The sequence below is a fragment of the Kryptolebias marmoratus genome, linkage group LG18 (genome assembly GCF_001649575.2).
Source record: "Kryptolebias marmoratus isolate JLee-2015 linkage group LG18, ASM164957v2, whole genome shotgun sequence".
Taxonomy (NCBI): domain Eukaryota; kingdom Metazoa; phylum Chordata; class Actinopteri; order Cyprinodontiformes; family Rivulidae; genus Kryptolebias; species Kryptolebias marmoratus.
In genome coordinates, this window is record NC_051447.1 from 16,682,905 (window position 1) to 16,702,376 (window position 19,472).

General features: G+C 39.0%; 1 long non-coding RNA gene across 1 annotated transcript in view; it reads left to right on the forward strand.

The window, feature by feature from the left end:
• LOC112450787 overlaps positions 1-19,472 on the forward strand; it is a 155,820-nt gene that overhangs the window by 80,287 nt on the left and 56,061 nt on the right. The window lies entirely within an intron of this gene.

A 19,472-nucleotide genomic window follows, 5' to 3' on the forward strand; every position in this document is an offset into this window, starting at 1 on the left:
ACTTATAGATGCTGATTGNGGGGGGGGGGGGAAATTAATTTGAGCTTTAAACAAAAAGAAAGAAAAAACAAAAACAAAAAAAAGTTGTGATTAAACTGAGAGATCTAATACAGAGTTCGGTTCGCGAATAATTGTTTCCAAGTGTTATGTTTTGCCTGTCAGTCAGCGGCGCTCTGCGTTGGCTGTAATACATCTGAATTAGGCGCCTGGCGGCACTCTGTCACGTACGCGCCGTCTTAAGCCGTTAAATACATAAATCGGGTTTAAATGAACACACACACCACTTGTCTTGCCTGGTTTGCAGGGTAATTCATCTTCTAACGCCATGATTCTGTTATGCAGTCAAATTGACAAGTAATCCATCGCTGGTGTCCTTGTTGTCAACATTAAGGTCACTTCAGATTGTTGCATTGAGTGAAAAGAATTTGCAACTCTCTTCACGGGGGGTGGCGGGGAAAATTCTAGACTGGTGTATCATTATACAGTATGAATGATCCTAAACGGTAGCGTGACGATGTGCTCCAAACAGGAACAATGGTTTTAACATGATCCAGGTGCCCTCTCATTCATTTACGGAAACAGTTGAAAACATTTTACAGTTGCATCTGGTAGATAGGATACATTTTTCACTAAGAAACAATTACATCTCTTTGGTGTAGCGGCAGTAAGGTACAATCATTTGCAATAACACGTCAGTGGACCACATAAGTGGTGTAGTTTGTTCTTTTTGTGAGCGTGATCTTTCAATAGATTATGGCTAATTATCTCCAGTTATATCACAACAAGGCAGGAAATATATTAAAAAAAAACTACATTGTGGCTTAACTTCTGTCAGGAATCCGTCACAGAAGGGCTGGAACTAGGAAAACAAATGTTTTGTCTAATTTGAAACACTTTAGTTATTCACTGAAAGGGTATTAAAATTCAAAGGTGAATTAGGCTGTGAAGATATAATTAATTCGACAAAAACTGTACTGTTGCTGTTTTGTGTTGGTATGGACAAACAACCCCAATGACTGACCAGAAGCAGAGTACTACAACGCCAATTAATTGATTCACCAGTTTCAATATTTTTAAGTTGAAAGACATAGAAATTTATAAATGTATTTGATAATGGACTGACTATTATAATTAAACTGTAGAAACTGGTTCTAAAACGAGGTAGAAACAGTAGCCTGGCTAAACTCTGGCTTTAAAATGTTCAGAGGATGGCCAGAACAAAAAATGGCTGACCCACCCCAAAAAAAGAATGCCAGTCTAGCCCCATGCACAAAGGTAGTAGAACAACTATTAAACGTGTTTAAACCTATAACATATTTCTTTGATTTATCATTATCCTATTAAACTGTTATGGAATTCATATGAAACTCTGTGTTTTCTTAACATTAAATTAGACCAAATATTTACCTGTGATGAAGTGGTGAGAGCAGATAAATGTTTTTGTATTGTCCCGTTTCCTCCTCTCTGGCTGCTTTTGGATCGATGGAAATATGTAGAAACTTTGTGTCTGTTTTAGTTGAACACTTGTTGTCACAAGAGTAAATGGCACATTGTTTTGGCGTTATATATTGTCGGAGTTTGCATTGTTTACATGATTTAAGTCCTTCAAAATGGAGGCACTGGGTGAGCAATATGACCTTGCACGAACATGCATGACTGTACGGTGTGAATCCAGACAGATCTATGGGACTTTGGTGTCCCTCAAATTCTCCCAGAGTGTGAAGTTTACACATCCAAACTCTAAGCTGTGAATTTTCTCTTCAAACTTGTTATATCTCTCAACATAAAACATTGTAAACCCATAAAAATTGATGAGGGACAACTAGCTGCTTCTACCACTTAATGTTTTTAATACAACTTAGTGGCTGAGGCTTATTTTTTAGTCTGTTTCTGTCTGCCTTATGAAGAATGTTGTCAGGGAATGAGAGACAGTTGTTTGGTTACCATGGTGACTCTAATGAGCAGCCACTTTAACATTCTTGTAATGTTGGTTCGAGTTTATTTTGTCAGCTTGAATTGTTTCAAAAGTAAAACTCAAATTCCTTCTGGATTTTAGAAAATAAGCTGTTTGTTGGAATTTTGTGGAGTAGCTGCATTTGCATTTCTCACAAGTTCTTCAGAATCTTTCTAGTTTTATGTTTATTATTGCTCTGATTTTTGATTAATGTGACACATTTAGGTGTGTTTTCCTTTGTTTGGATAGAATCTGGTGGAACTAAAGTTAATTTCTTCTGAGCAGTAGAAGAATTACAGCGTCAGAGTGAGAGTCTTGTTTGGTTTGAGACCAAAATGAAGTGGATTCACTAGCAGAAAGCAGATACCTTCAAAATACCATCTAAGAACGTTGTCTCGGTTTTCTCTGGCTGCCAAAAAGATCAGATCTTGTGGCAGAATTATTGACTAGTTTGGAAATCCAGCAGCTCCTGCAAACAGTAAATGTTATGCTTTGTCGAGACTTCAATCCGTGGTCGGCGCGAGCGTTCTGTTTTCAGGCTGGATTCGAGCAGACTGCCTGTGGATGGTCCATAAATTTCACAACAGGCCTGCACTTACATCAAGTAAAGAGAGCACAGTAATATGTTGTCGTGTTGATCTCCTCTCTGGTAGCTGATAAGCTGCCATGCAGCACTCGTAGAACATGGGAGAACTGTTTTTATTCTGTTTGTCAAATTGATTTGTTAAGGAATCAGAAGTGCCCATGCCCGTTCTGAGGATTTGTTTATCTTACGACTGTCTGACTGTAGGATTGTACAGCTGTCTTTATTTTATTTTTTTTATTAACGGCTGCTCCTGGTGTTGGTTTCCTTACTTTTATATACTGCAAGTTGCTGTTTTTTTTATTTTTTGTGTATTCCTTTAATTTTGTGGTTCTCTGTCCAGCCTGTTAGCATTTGCTAATACTATTTAAAACTAATTTATTGAATTTTAAATATAATAGAGCATGACATTAAGCATTAAAGCTAACCGTTTCAGTATATAGTACTGTGTACACTCAAAGTATGTACTGGGGATGACTGTCAGCTACTACCACACCAAAGTATACAAGTACAAAGGAACTTTAACAATTCTTCTTGGCTAAATCTGGGTTAACATGTATAACATGTATTTCCAGTTTTGATCTGAGCTTAGACTGAGATTTTGAGTCGCTGGAAGACGTTAGATGACATCATCGTCTAATTTGCATATTTGATGACATTGATGAGGCTGCAGGAAAGAAGAACATCAACATTGGCAAGACAAAAAATGAATAATAAACACTCAAAATATGTTTAGAACTATGACTTAAATTTTTTGCCTGAACCCACACTACATAAATTAATTTGTTAGAATATTAAATTTAACCAAAAGACAGCTACGTGTCACGGATTTGCGAGCTCTACATCCAACCCTCCTCTTTTATGCGGGGTTGGGACCGTAGGGATTTATTTTAGCGCAACAGCGTCAGTGGAAAAAAAAACATTAAATTAAAAAATATATTTGCATTATATTTACATCCTGCTTTGTAATCCAGGGCGGGATCAGCGGCAGCTTTGCAGAAGAATGATTCATTTGCAGTGTGGGCGGGGCTTACGGCATGCTGAGGGCAGGAACTGCAGAACGATTGGTGCTTTCACATGTAGTCGCCATAATTTCCAATAAGACAGAAAAGTCACTAAAAAAGTCACTAGAGGGGTCTGAAAACTTGCTAAATATGGACACAAACTCGCTAAGTTGGCATCACTGCATCCATCCCCCCCCCCCTATTGTGCTCCAACCCGTGCAGGAAATGTGGCGCTTCTCATTGGTTCCTCTTCCAAATAGGGGCGTGTCTGTGTTTTAGCGTGAGGAACACGAAGTGTGACGTGTGCACGTCATGAAATGTGTGTGTCTCATGGTCAATGCATGAGGCCTGAGAGCCGTGTGTGTTTCTGATAGAGCATGTGATGGACCACGCTGACTTTGAGCTCTGAGGGCGAACAGATTGCTCACGTCTTTGTTAAAAACCTTGGCATTTACAGGTTGGTTAACCTTGTCTGTCTGTCAGCAAAAAGTCACAAATCTGTGCATGGATTTTAATGAAACTTAAAGTCAAACTGATTCATGATGGCCACCACAGCTGGTTGACCTGATTAAAAACAGAAAAGCCTCTAACTTTGTAATTTTAACAAATACTGAGCTAATATTTTGTTTGATTAAACATGCAAGACCTCTGTTTATAACTTCAACTGTCCAAGCTTAGGTTGATCTATTCCTTTAAAGAATGTATAAACCACATTAATTTATGTCTCAGATATTTTTGGGTTCAGGATAGTGTTAGAGTATCGGAATCCATTTAGACTTGAAGGAGAAATAAAAAAAGGAAGTTTTTCCAAGTTGTTGCTAATTTTTTTATTTTATTTTGGGGAATTTTGCCACCATCTAAAAATGCTAGCAATGTTTATTTTTAAATTTTATTTTATCGAGTTATTTTAGTTGTGTTTAAAAGCAGCTCGTGGTCTTGATTAGAGTATAGCTTTTCTGAAAAGATATGGATACAAACTGTGGGTTTATAACCTGAGGCGAACAAACGCACTAACAGCACACAGTAGGTGAAAGCCTGAGATCATTCCTTTCCTGCTGTTGGATATGCCTGGCATGCCCAGTGTGTATAAAGTGAATTTTTTTGTGCTTTTGGAAGTGGTGTTTGTTTGATATTCACCATCATTCCCAAAGTGAATACAAATTCATTGAAAGGCACCAAAACGTCCATACGTTTTGATGAACACGTTCTGATTGTCAGTCAAAGAGGCTGCTAGACTAAACCTTGACAGACCCGGTACATTATAGGCCAGTGTCTGCCTACATTTTGTTTCTGGCTGAAATAAATCAAGTGAAATGTATTCATCCAGTCAGAATTTCTTTACAAACCTCTCAGGCTATGAGTTTTGTTTTGTCTTCTCTGCACAGGAGGTAAAAGCAAATCATACTTTCCAAAAGGTAATTTTGTAATCCATATTTATTGTCTCATCAGATTATGTTTTGTTGCCGTACACTGAGGCATTGCTCCAGCTCTTTTGTTACATTACTCTGCTGTTTCTGCAAAAAAGAGAAAACTGCACTGGCAGCATCTAGAAGTATTTTTCTTTTCTAACAAGGAAGTTGACAGAAATTGTACCTTCCCTCACCTTCCTCCTTTATGTAGTTTCCTTTGGGATTTCACAAATATAAAATAAAAAAAACAAACATTAGGCAAATGTTTATTATTCATCCTTGCGAAGAAAAACATCTGCTCTTTCATTATCATCCATCTGCCTTTGCCATTTCTTCGAGCTCTTCTACGGACTTTTCCCCTTAATCTGCAGCACGTAATAACCATCATCTGCCACGCCAATGAGCCATGGAGCAAAACTGCCGGTCTTCATATTTATCTGCGCCGATCTCAAAGCCGTCACGGCGTCCGTAATAAAGGGAAATGATGCTTTATGTGGTGAGACTGTGGAGGAGGGACAGGAGAAGGAGTGGGAGGACGCTCCCAAGGATGTCATTTGGAAAACCCCTCACCTTCACAACACCGAGGTTCTGAAGCGTAGAGGGTGGGCAGCTGCTGTTGACAAGGTGTGATAAATAAGGGTTAGACACTGGATATTGATGTTAATCTCTTTCTGCTCCTGTTTTTTTTTCTTTGGACAATTACAGTATATAAGTAAATCATACATACATCCTTCAACAATGATTAATTTTCTAGAGTCCTCATTATCCAGTTGTGAAGGTGGTTTATTCTTTCTTTAATAAATCTATTTCTCATTAAATTGCACCTTTGACAGTCTTAAGTATGAGTCAGTTTTTCCATTGCTTTGTCTCCTCCTGTAGTTAATATCTATCAACATCTGTGTTCTACATTTCAATTGTAGTTTTGGTTATTATAAAATCAAGTAGATTTCCTTATTTACACAGTTCTACATCTTTAATACCTATTTCTAGACTTTTCCATCTTGAAACATAATTATCGTGACACCAGTATATCAGAGGTCTGATTTGTGTGGCATATACATGTAGAACCAAACCTGCAGAGTTTTATACCTAATCCTGGGTTTCTTTCCTCTCCATATAAACCTCTACATCCACTCATCCCGTTCTATAAATTGTTTTTGTGGGATCGTCACTGGCAAGGAGAGTCTTGGTAGAATATTTATCGTAATTATCTCTAATTTTAAGCTGAGATCCAAACCAAAACCTGACCATCCCTCTGAGTCGTTCCTATTATGTTGGATTATTTTAGTGTAGTTTGCATCTTTTCTTTTAGTGAGATTTACCCCCAGATATTTAATGTATTTTTCATTCCCCTTGCTCCTTGGTTTTTTTAAAAGATGTAAAGAGTCTTCGAACATGTCAGATTGCCCCTGATAGGGCCTCAAGCCGTTTTCATCACTCCGAGTTAACCGTGGCTCTTTCTGGCTTTACTCGTGTGGTTGCTGTCGATCTGTCAGCCTCGCCGCCTGACAGCTGATGTCTACGGCATGAGCCAGGCGGAAACCCACGGGAGGAGAGAAGTCTTATAAAATATGATGCACCAGTTAGCCACAGAGTCCCTCTCACATCCCGCCGCTCTTCTTCAGACGCACCACTGAGCTGTTACGAATGCATCCGGAATATTGTTAAGCGAGTCTGCATACATTTGTGTTGTTTCTTTTGTCGCGACGCTGCAGCAGAAATGAGCAATCGGCACATGTGTGTCGGGCTCTGAGTGGGTGTAGTTGGTTTACTTTTCCTGAACTTCTAAAAGTCTGACACTGCCTGTAAGTCTTGTCATCTTATTAACACAAGGAGGCGGTCCAATGGAACAAAGCATTTGATGAGAACAATTGATTGGACTCCAGGAAGTGATTTAAACTTGAAATTCGATGCCTCGTAGATGATCTTTAAACTGTACGCACACAGTCAACACATCTCTCCGTCGCAGCTGAGGGTCCATCTCTGACAACTCAAATATTTACTCCACTAATAAAACTCATTGTTGTGTGGCTCCTTATAAATCAGAGGTCTGCTTTTGTCACGGATGGCAGAGGAAAATGAAGTGCTTCTCTCACAAAGACTTTTATTGGTTGGGTGTAGAGGGGTCAGGTGGGTAAATTTAACTGAACTTGAAGTTGGACTTTAGTTTTTACTAAATTTGCACAGACAGGTTCTGATTTAACTGTACTATTTTAGATAAATGATCAGTTCTCCTGCTTATGTTTGAGATGTATATATAGTTTGTCCCTGAACATAACGACACAGATGAGCAAAATAGGAAATGTTTATCTCAGTCTTTGCATTTCACAGAAAATAGTTAAGTATGCTGTGTATATATAAATATAAATGCAAACAAACTTTTAATTTTTTTTAAACATATGCTTGACATGAGGAGAAAGCTGAACGTTTGACTCTGTGGGGGAGGAGATGGGGATAAAAATGCATCTTTTATTTTTATAACTTGAAGCTCTGTGAAGTCACAGGACTAGCGCATTAAACAATTAGCATATTGTCTTTGTTCTTCAGCCATAAATGCAAATACATGCCTATACGAGCAAATTCTGGAGTTGATTTCCATTACAGTGGAATAAAATGAGATCAGCTCATGGAAACGAAAGATGTGAGGCTTAGATCAAAGTGCCAAAGTGGAGAGTTATGAAGACGGTAAAAGAAAATATAGTAATTTGTAAAAGCTTGTGCTAATAGAGCTCTTCAACAAGAGGCAGAAGACGGAGTGTGTTGTACAGTAGGTAGCTGCGGAGAGTTGCTGCTGCCAAATGCACCGAGGGCGAAACGACGACGAGCCCCTGCCATCTGGGCAGCTCGAGGCTGAAAACAACTCATCTCAGCTCACAGTTTCATTTTTACTTTACGTTTTTCTTTTACTCTTGGCTCTTTATCTCATTTACTAGTCCCATCTCAGGGTCCCAAACACGTCATAATCAGATTCTCACTCTCCTCTCTCTCTCTCTGTGAAGGATGTATCTAACATATTTAATCTAGGATTCAGCAGGGTTATTTGTTACACTCAACATGCAGGAGCTAATTGATTTAAGGAAGCAGGATGTGCTTGTTGGTGCTGATGGGTTTAACGAAAAGCTAACACAGGAAGAGGGAGACCCGAGTGGGATGGATATCGGTGAAATAAATACTCCAGCAGGGAGTTTCTGATTCTTGGATTTAAACTTTTCTTTGCAGCTCAGAGAGATGCTGCAAACTGCAAACAAAAGAGAGAAAGATTTCAAGCTAGTTTTCACTGGTGTGCTGTTTTTATTTTACCTTTCTCAGGAGAATACTTCTCATTTCCCTGATTTCCATGGCAGATCTGTGTTTAGGATAAACATTTTTGTTGAGTTGGAAAACAGAACAGGGAAACAGATGTTTGTTTAAATGTCATGTTTGTCGCCGAGGCTGCGCTGACATTTCAGTCTCAGAGTTTCACCTCTCGGAGTTTGCGCTCCGTGAGTCATTACCAGAATCGGGTTGAGTCAGAGCAGTTGTTGTGAATAAATATGATCTAATTGATAGCTGACCTCTCACATTAACGAGCAAATGGGACCAAAACCGAATCACGCATGCGAGTCAGACTCAACCATGTTTGTGTATCCGACTCATTGCATCCATATCTGCTTAATTTTTCTCCCTCCGTGAGCGAATGTGACTCCTGCTGCATATTCAGTTATAGGGCAGCTGGTGGCCACGGGTATCGATAATGGCACTGCGGACACTCAGCTTCTTGTCTTATTAATCACACCAGCCTGAGCAGTGACCTTTCTCCAAGCCCACTGCTTTGGGCCGAGTCATATCCCCCTGCCTCTTCCTCTCCCCCCCCGGGGAGTAGCAGGCTAACATCAGTCACCCCGTGTCCGCTAATGTCAGCCCCGAGCCTGGCCGCAGCGCCTCACCGGTCCTGCCTGGTGCCCCAGACACAGCTCCGGATGACAGAGACATTGATCACTCAGGAAGCCTGGGCCGTCCGTGTGTGTGTTTGTGCATAAAAGTGTTGATACAACACCAATTGAAAGTGTTGAGCCTAATTAGGCTTCACATCTGGGCCTAATGAGCAAATCAAGACCCATCATTGATCAAGAATCAACTGGCCTTGAGCTGTTCTCTACGATCTGTACAGAAGCTGGGAAACATGTTAGACACAAATATTTATTTAGAAGATTCAGAATAAATTTACATAATTAGTGACAGAATTAATATTTGTAAAACACTGAGAGTAAGTTTAAGTAATGAAAAAAAAAACTCGTTTCCATTATTATTTACTTAAATATTCACCAGGAAATTGACAAGATACTGGAATGATTTGATTTTAATAATAAAGAAAAATACAGCATTGCTATTCTGTATTTATACTGTATTCATCTTTTTTGCAGTATTGTTATAAATTATGAATTGCACATATTTTAATTTTGGTTTCAAATAAATAAAGCTTAATTTCCAGGGCAAATTATACAATTTCAGTATGTGAAAAACATGAAACAATATGTTTAACCTTTTGTTCCATTTAGTCACATCATCCTCAATGAGTGTGAAGTTCACCAACAGAAGCCAGAACTCAACAAGGCAAATACAATTATAGACTAATAAACCTATATCTATAGTTCTGTGACCTGATTACAGACAGAGAGGCCATTTTATCTGAATCTATTGGATTCAAACACTGCTTGGGTCTGATTAAGAAGAACAACAGCAAGTTTATGACCTTTTATTTGTTGCCTTTTGCCTTATAAATGATGTTCCTTATCAGATTCATAATCCACACATAAACATAAAATACGTTTGTTTGTTTTTGTCCTCTGAGTGGCTCTTTCTGGTGTTTTTTACTTTACAGTCTTTTGTTTCACATGATCTTTTGAAAATCTTGTTTCTTGTTTCTGGGAGTCAGTTTTTGGTCTGCATCAAATCCAATTCTCAAGTGAAATGAAAGAGGTGACAATTTCTTTAAAGTTCTACAAATTTCAATAATTAAGTTTGAAAACTTTAGCTATTAAATATTCATCAGCACCAGCTTTGTTGGTATGTTCTCTTATTGTTTGTGTTTTTGTGCACTTTAAATGTCAAACTGGAGTCCAGGTGAAATAAATACTTCCATCCTGCCAAAAAGAACTTAGCACAACCTTTTTAACACACATTTAATCATTTTACAAAGCATTTTTCTCCTGAAATCCACTGCTTTGCAAGCTTCATCCATTTGCAGCACCAAACAATGTCAACACGTCACCATTTCTGTGACACTTTTTGGCAATATTGGCATTTTCCCCAAAGAGGAATCTTGTGTCTGTTGGTTCAATGTGTTTTTTTTGTAAGTCAGCTTGTTGGCAGCTGCACCAGGCAGCGGGAGACTTGGGCCTAAGGGATTCCCGCAGCATCGAGGAGCATCCTGGATGGCTGATGCAGCACCTGTTGTTGTTAGGATGTTAAAAGCATATGCACGAACATGCTCTGCGGCGGCATGGGGATGCAGGCTGTGGGATCTAATATCAGGATGCTCAGGGCTCCTATTAAACTCAGCACGTGGAAGTTAATTCTTGGCACCAACTGGGTACTCCGCCATGTCGAGCTTTCTGTAAGTGCTGACTGCTGCTGCTTATTGTGCTTTTTTCTTAATCAAATACAAGAAATGTGACACATTCTGTTTTTTTTTTAACCACTGGTCTCAATCTTAAAACAGTGCAAGGGTGATAAAAGACAGATGTTTCTGTTGATCAGACAGCAGTGAAGAATAGAGGAAAAAAATTGGTTAAATGTTGACTTTAAGAATTAAAAAAGAAAGAAAAATCCAGTGACTGACAAGAACTGATGAAAAGTCAAGCCTAAGGTTATCAAGGCTCTATGCGTTGGAGGAATCACAACATGGTTTTGACCTATTTACTGAATGCCAGCTGATGCAAATGTCAAAATAGGGGGAAAAAAAAGACCCTAAAGATACATAGTCATTTGGAAAAATCCCAAGCCACTTACATTTGATCTGAAAACACCACGACAGATTTGAAAAAAACTCAAACGAGTGATGAACCAAGGTGGTGAAAATTTTGTTCTATGCTTCAGTCAGTTGCTTTAAATTTCTGCAGAACAAACTCTGTTCTAGAAATCTTACAGACTAAAACCGTTCTCTTTATCTTAATCGACCAGCATCTCGTCCTCTCAATGTTACGGCTTTTCAGACCGTTTCAACGGCAGCCTTAGAGGTCGGACCTTATAGCATTTATGGATCACTTTCATCATGGCACAGATCTGATTTAGATGCAGCTGCAGTCAAGATCACAGGAGAATCCATCCTGCTTGGCTCAAGGCCACAATGTTGTGACAGGTGTACATTTATTGCTGACCCGTTGGTTTCTTTAAACTGGTGGTTGCCGGCGTGTTTTTAGGTGTGACAGCAGGCTGTAATGAATAAAGCATCCCTGCTTTTGTAGTATCAGTCATAGCAGATCAAAGAAAAAAGAAAACCCAAAGGACCTTTCAGTGGAGAAAAATATTTCCACACTTTTTCTCCTTAACTGTTCTGACTAAAAGATAAATTTTCTTGGGCTCCTACGATGATGTGATTGGTTGAAGTTGCTCATGATGGATTGTTCATCTTGTCATTATTTGAGGATTTCTCAAATCTAATGAGTAAAGAGGGTTTAAATCCTACTTGTACTCAGTTGCTTTGACATTTTTAATTAAACAGTTGATTCCTAGGCATAAAAGTAACGACAACTCAAGTTGCAGATTGTTTTAAAAAAACCAACAACAAAAAAAAAAAACCAGGACTTCTGGATAAATTGAAGATTTTCCTTTTAGCAATGTTGCCTCCTTGATTTATTCAGTCATGTTAGAACTGGTGATATCTAAAGGGAATTGTTCAAGCAGCTCTACACCAAACAGAAACTTAAAAAGCCCATGCACATTAAACACATCAAAGTAGATAAAGGAGCAGCAACAAAGGGGCACCAACATTACGCATAATACATATTTTCTAATTATTTAGGGAATAAAGTCTAGGAATCAGCAGTTCTATTTGCGGAGCATGCTGCTGCTTCTACAAAACTTTCAAATAAAATGTTTTATAACAACCATTGTTGGCATTTTAACAAGTACAATGGCTTTTATTTTTAATTTAGTCCTCAGAGAATAAATGATTTGTGTTTGGTTATGATGATTACTGAGGTTTCACCCCAGTGACTTTGCTTTGTTTTGCTAATAAACTTTTCTGTGAGTTTATGGTGTGCACCAAACATCACCGGAGAGTGACTTGTCATCAGCTAATAATGGACTTCATTACTAAAATAGCTGCTTCTTTTAGTGATAACTCACTGGTGGCCCATCACATTTATAATAAAATCTAAGAATTGATTTTGGAAGGAATTATTCTGTCTTATGACCTTTTGTTTACCGTCTCCAGTCGTTGCGCGTTTTTAATGACTTCCCATTGTGGTGTTTTTCTGTGAGTTTGTGTTTGTCGTACTCTTGCAAAGCTTTCGCCAATGCAAGAAGGACAATCAACCCAGCCAGGGCATGTGTGTGCACGCCCCTGTCTCCTGTGTGGTCTGTTGTCTGCCGGTGAGTGTTTAGAGAACAGATTTCTTTGACGTTGACGGCACCAAGGCAATACAGATTTGGCAATTAACCTTGATGTCACTGTAATTACCAAGTCACTTTAGTAAAATGAATTAATTTCCCAAAAGGACTCCGAAACAAAATTACCTTCTCTCTTCCTGAAGAGAGCCAATATGGCGTCTGATAATTAGGGTAGAAAAAGTGAGCCGCTGCCATATTCTTGTGTCACACTGTGTGTAGTCAGTGTAATCTGCCATGAGGGGAAAAACCACTGATCTGACTGCCGTTTCCCAAAAGGTTCTTGCTGTTTTGATTCCCACTTTTTCATTTTTCGGCTCGTCACATGTTTAGCTGAACACTGTTCCTAATCCTCAATCTTTCTCAGCCATATTGTGAAGATATTCCTGTGAGTCTGGTTGGTGGGTGAGCAGTGTGACAGAACAAGAAGCAACCATTCTGGCTTTGCACACAGGGTGAAGAACATAGGACTTTCTACAGATCCATCCTGAAGTCCTAATCTGCAGTCTTACATTAAAGGCTGCAGAGGCTGGCAGCCCTGTCATGTTGCTGCAGTTAAAATGAAAAGTTTGAAATTTTGAAAGCTGGTTGGGATTTCTCAGGTGGAACAAAAAAAAACAGTGGCTACCTTTAACAGAAGGCGAGTAAACTTGCAATTAATCGGGAACAGAATGCAAAGAAAGTGAGTGAAAACTGAACTTCAGGTACTTTTAAGTCAAAATTGTCTTGCCTGCTCTTTACTCCTAAGATTTATAACTGATGTTTTAATTTTAGGTCAACATTTTACCATATTAGCATGAGGAGAGGGGTGCTAAGAGGTTCTGGGCATCCTTTCCTGTCTGCAGTGAAGCATTAGAAATGTAAAACATCCTTCATCCTTGGCTGAGGGGAATTCTGAGGCTGTTTTGGCTGACTTTCCAAACTCTTTGACTGATTTTCCATAAAATTCTGTTTGTAAGGACACAAAGTTGGATGCCAGTGTTATTACTATTTTCAGGTTTCTGGCCAATAGCCACAATCCTCTGAGTATTCTTCAAGTTTGTGAGTCCCAGAACCTGATTGTTTTCATAACTGATAGATTCCACCTTTTCTTCTCTGCTCCAGTTTTTCTATAAGCCTCTTGTACTTGTGTTTTCTCATTCTCACGTTTCAGGTGAATGTCTGGTAGGATTGCCAGATCTTTTACAACTTCTCTCTTTTGCTTCTTGTCATTTACTGTGTCTGGATGGCTGACCAGCAGCTGCTTCTGATTCTGAGGCTTGAAATCCCACTGGGCCTAAGCTCAGCTTTTTTATTTTTCAGCCACTGTCAATAGTGTGTCCCATAGGCCAGACGCGGTTGTTCTTGTACAATATTTCAGCTAGTTGCTTTTTCGTGTTTGCTGTCCCTGCTACTATCTTTTATTGGTGGAATTTCATCTGTCTTGTATTATTCTTCTTTATACTCCTTATTTTTCTTTCCTCATATCTCATATCACCCCATCTTCTCATCTCATATGTCATCCTGTTCTGTCACATCGAATCCCCTCATTTTATAATTCCCATCTTCTTTTTTCATGTCTCATCTTGTCTCATTATTTCCTGTCCCACCTCATCTTGTCTCATCTCATCTTATCCTGCCTTACCTCATCTAATCTTGTCCTCTCCCATCTCATTTCATTTAGTCTCTTTTCATCTTGTCCTTCCCCACCTCATCTTTTCAAACCTCATCTTGTCCTGCAGCTGTCTCATCCTGTCCCACTTTGCCTCGTCTCATCCTATCTGATCCCATCTAACCTAGTCTCATTTCGTCCTGTCCCACTACATCTCATGTTGTCTTGTCGTGCCCCACCTAATCTTGTCCCATCTCGTCCCAATTTGTCTCATTCTTGTTTTGCCCTGGGTCTCATCATTTCATCTTTTAAATACAATTATTCTATTTTGACTTTCAGATAAACTTTATGAAATAAGATTTCAATGGTTTTATGTATGTATGTATTTATTTATTTAGTTTGAATCTTGCCCTCTTAAATGACAAATTACGAAATATTTTGAAAAGCTGTGAGAAATTTGCAAGAAAAGGATGGAATACAGTCTAAGATTATAGAAAGATATTAATACCCTAACAAGTCCAAAGTCCAAACTAGGTGTAGGAGCAGTAGGAATTACATATAAGAATGTGAAACTTTTGGTTTTTTACTCTAAATGATTAGTCAGAATGATTCAAAGGTTTGTATTGACCAACTATCTATTGTTAGTTATTAATACAAACTAGTCTCTATAAACAAGTTGGCAACATGAAAAAATTGGATAAGAGTAAAGTTCTGTTTACTTTTTAGAGTCTGGGCTTATAACAAGCAGTTTGGGGGCATTAACTTTATGTCTCATTAGTTCCTTTATGAATGTGTTTCATAAGTGCTTGTTTTCAGTATAATGAGGGAAACCCCGGCGGTAGGCCACTGGTGAAACAAAATGTTTGATTTTTCTTTATGTACAATACACATAATATGACAGAGGACAGAACACAGCCAGTGGGAAGAGTTGAGTCAATTAGGCGTGAATACAAACCTTCAGCCTGCATTTGAATAAAAGAGGAGACAAAGCATGCCAAGTGAGTCCCGACTACAGTCACTGGCGACCCCTCCCCAGCTCCACATTATTAGCTGGTGGTGTTTCTCCTCTGGTTCTAAGCCTTGTGCAGATGTACTGCCTAACCTCGGTGGCATGGACTGACTAATTGCTCTTGAAACTGTCAAAGAAGATGAATAGTGCGTTTGTGTGCAATACATGTGGCAAGACATTTGGTTGTGTTGGTTTGTTGTACGATTAGACTGAATTTGTCCTTTCATGTCCGACGATTTCTGGTAGATTTGTTTGCATGGTGTGTGTGTATGTGTGTGTTCACTTATCCACATGGCCACTGTAGGTTCACAGCATAGAGAGAGGTTAAAACAGAGGCAGATGTGAGAACAGGCTCTTTGACAGGAACCCCTCCACAGCTCTGTGATGTCGAGGCTCCCTTCTCCGTGTAGCTCATGTCACCTCACAGTATAGGTGTGTTGCTCACATCCGTGGGAGTGTGTATCTGTCTGTGCAGAGTGTCTCTGAAGGTTATGGAGAGTTCAGAGGACATCTATGCTTGTGCTGAGCAGAGAAGCGTGAGATGGAAACACAGCAGGATAAGGACCACATGTGATTTTTGTTTACATGTGACAGGTTTCTGTGAGGTTCTGATTGCATGTTTTTGGCAGATTAAGCTAAATACTTGATTTACATTGATTGTACAGCTGCATTCAGAATTGCATGTCAATATACCTAGAAAATCTTTTTTAATATATTTTATTTTATAGTTTTCAATTAGTAACTTTATACAGACTCACTAATTGGACCTGTTGGTTAGTAAACCGTTGCAACTAGGCTCCAAAACAACACAAGTGAAGCTTTAGCATCTCGTGTTAGCAGGAAAACTCCCTTATAATCTCAATTAAGTTGCTTTATCTGCATGTTGTACCTGACAAAAATCATTTGGTTGGATAATGAACAAGCCAAATCAAATCCTAACCACCATCTAATAAAAGCTGATTTTTAAAATGAGTGTTACGGCCCGGCTCGTTGAGCCGTAACAAAAACCAGGGAGACATGGACTTTGACGATACTTGCGCACTTTATTAGACACCACACATAAAAGAATTACGACAGCTAAGCAGGCGGCCCCCGTGGCCGATGGCATCTCCCAAAAGGGGGGTGGTCCAAACAGGAGAATCCTGTAAAAGAAAAGAAAAGCAAACATAAACCCAAAATCGGGGTGGGCAGACAAATCAGGCAAAATCCAGCCTGAATAACAGAGCCGGGCAGAGATAGGAGCACGGCTCTTATATAACCTGGAAACCAGGAAACGCAGGGTCCAAGCAGATCCTGGATGACGCCACTTTCAAACAATTAATAAAAAACCCCACTTCCCTCCATGTAAAGTGGAGAAGGGCGTCACATGAGGTAATATTAATATGTAATGCATATTTACCAGCCTCTTTTGAAATGCAAGATTCAACAAGATGAATGTAGACATCTAATGTCCTCAACAGCTGCCTAACTGTACCTCCCAGCAGTTAGACATACAGTAACTCCTTTCAAGGATTTATTGCATTTAACAGGAATATAAACACCGGTCAGTTATAAAAACTGAACTGCTCAGGTTTGCTGCGTTAAGGTTTTAAAAGTTGGCTTTTAAAGAAGATGCCAAAGCGTTTCTTTTGTTCTGGATAAGTTGCACTTTCCAGCCGATATTCCGTCACTTTTCCTAATAATTTGTAAAAACCTGGGCACTTTACTGTGCACCTGGTAAAGTTCAGCTTTGTTCAGTCGTGTGAAATGGCATCGCAATCCTATTCCCTGTTAAAACCGATGTCATGTTCATTATTAATGGGGCCTGATGAGCACGGATGTAATTCTTTTGAAGTACAAAGCAGATCAGTTACACAGAATGTGTTAACTCGTCGCACGTTGATCACAGCCATTAGAGCGGTCCAGGGTCTCCCTGTTTCTCTGTTGTTGCTGAAAGAACACACAGGGTCATATGTAGTGCATGTTCCGATTCTTTTGTTAAAATGAAGTCGGTTTCAAATACAGGTGCTCCTATGACTCATTCGTCCCCACAGTGTAAAGATGCAAATACATGCAGGCCTCAGTGGCTCTAATGAAGGAACATGTGAACTGTGCTGTGAAATCCTGGACATGTCTGCAGTCCGGCTCACTGCATCATATCAACAAGGCTGCACAGTTGTCAAAGAAGCCCAATTAAAATTAGAATTGTGTTACTCTGAATAAAACATGCAATATTGATAAAAAGCTTTATATAAAATAATGTCAATTTGCAGTTTAAATCTATAAATGTTCAGTTGTGAAAGTTGTGAAACTGTTTGGTTTAAACGTACCTGTGCTTCTCTGCTTAATTAAAAGGCAAAAGCCTAATATAAGTAAAAAATAAATGATTGAAATGTCTTAAGACATGGGTGTATTGAAATGTGTGACTATATGAACATTATTTGAGATTCTGTGACTCTGCTTTAGTGGAAGTTCATCAAAAAATCATCAAATTCCAAACACGGTCGTCTATGGCATTAAAAAAAGGAGCCAGACCCTACAGCCTCCAGTTTCAGTTTATATTTCCACACACTGGAGTTGGGCAGTAATAATTACTGTATACCATTAAGCCGCCTTTAAAACCTGCTGAGGTTTACAGGACAACCATCTGCCTAGAAAGACTTGTGGTGATGTTTTATCACCAAATGTATTTTAGAGCATTTTAAGGGGTTTTAATATATTTCAACCGCATCACGGACTCAACACGTCTCTTTTAAAGGTTACAGTATGTTTCAGAAATCAGCCTACCAGACTATTGGCCTTTCCAGGTCCTTTTGGGGGACAGTGGGTTTGCAGACTTTCCAGCTGCAGACCTGATCTGAAAGTGTAAATTAAACGTGCAGGGAGAGAAACCGGTGTTGTTATATTTCCACTGTCTTAGTGGATCACAGGCTTTCTCTGATATCCAGTCATCTCTGCTTCTTGTTCTTCCATCATTTGTCCACAAGTTGCCTTTTTTAGGGCGGTTCATGCTTTAATCGCTTCTTTCTTCTCTTCAGCCTCTGATGGTCGCTGCACAGTTGGTTGTTGGGGTAATAAATATAGCATTTTTGTATTTATTTATTTTTATCTTTTTATAGATTTTTGCTTGTTTAATTATTAGTTCTGTCGTTAAAGGTTCTACCATCAACATGGCAGAGTTGTTTGTTATATATTGCTGTTAAGGCTGCTCAACATTATGGAAGAATTCTATATTATTGTAGACTATTGTGATGTTCGTATCAAATGCGATAAACCCACATTCATTAAAATGTTCACGTCTCTTCATGTGCCGGCTGTGGGCATTAAGAGGCCAAATTTGTATTTACTGCATGCATGCAATTTATGCTTTCACTTATTTCATTTTTTTATTGATAGTTTTGTACAGTAATTTTGGGGGAACCCTCAAAATAACGAGAAAAAGTGAATTTTTAGCTGCAGTCTCACTGATTTCTGAGTGTTTGTGACTATGTGACCAGTGGTCTGTGTGGTCGTATTTGGATGGCTAATGTATGAAAATCAGAGGCGGTCTTTGTGTGTCCGGCCTGCCACCCACTTCAGATCACTTCGTACTTACCTTGGCATCTGCCTCACATTTATGATTCAAACTGCTGGAGTAATGAAGATGGGCTGATTTGGTCTGTTTTTCCAGTAATTAGTACTTATCATCAGATGTTTTCAGTCCAAGGAGAGTTAAACTTCACATCTGTTGCTCTTGAGGCGGATTGGAGATGCCCATGATGACTTAGCGACTATTTTGAGAGAAAAGGTGTCGTACAAATCTTTTAAGCATGCTCAAAACTCAAGTGACAGGGCTGCATGCCTCTGCGACTTACTCAAGGAAGTTTAGAATCACTAAATTCAGGCAACATTCAGGCAACATTCAGGGGTCCCCCTCATGAATGCAGTTTGCCAGCTAGTCACAGTGCAGTGAGCTACTATCTTTTTGGAGAAAAAACTAATTGTTCCTAATAGAACTAATCTACCAAAGTGTCTGGGTGACATGAAGTAAATTGGCATGGGTCCCAGAACCCAAAAACTTCATAAAGGGTTTATGAAGTGGCTGTTGTGTCCCTTTCCTATCCATCAGCTTTTAAAATCATAAAACAAAACTAGATCTTAACAGGTTTCTTAAACTTAAGGTTATCTTGTTTTAATATAGCATAATTTCTGTTGTTTTAAAAAGCTACAGCTTTGATCTTGATCTTTGAGAAACTCTTAAGAGTCAGAGCACTGAGAGCAAACATGCAGAGTATCAATTTGAAGTAACAGAAACCCCGCACAGATTTTCATCACTCTGATTAACAAGGACAAATAGCAAATCCAAACACTTCA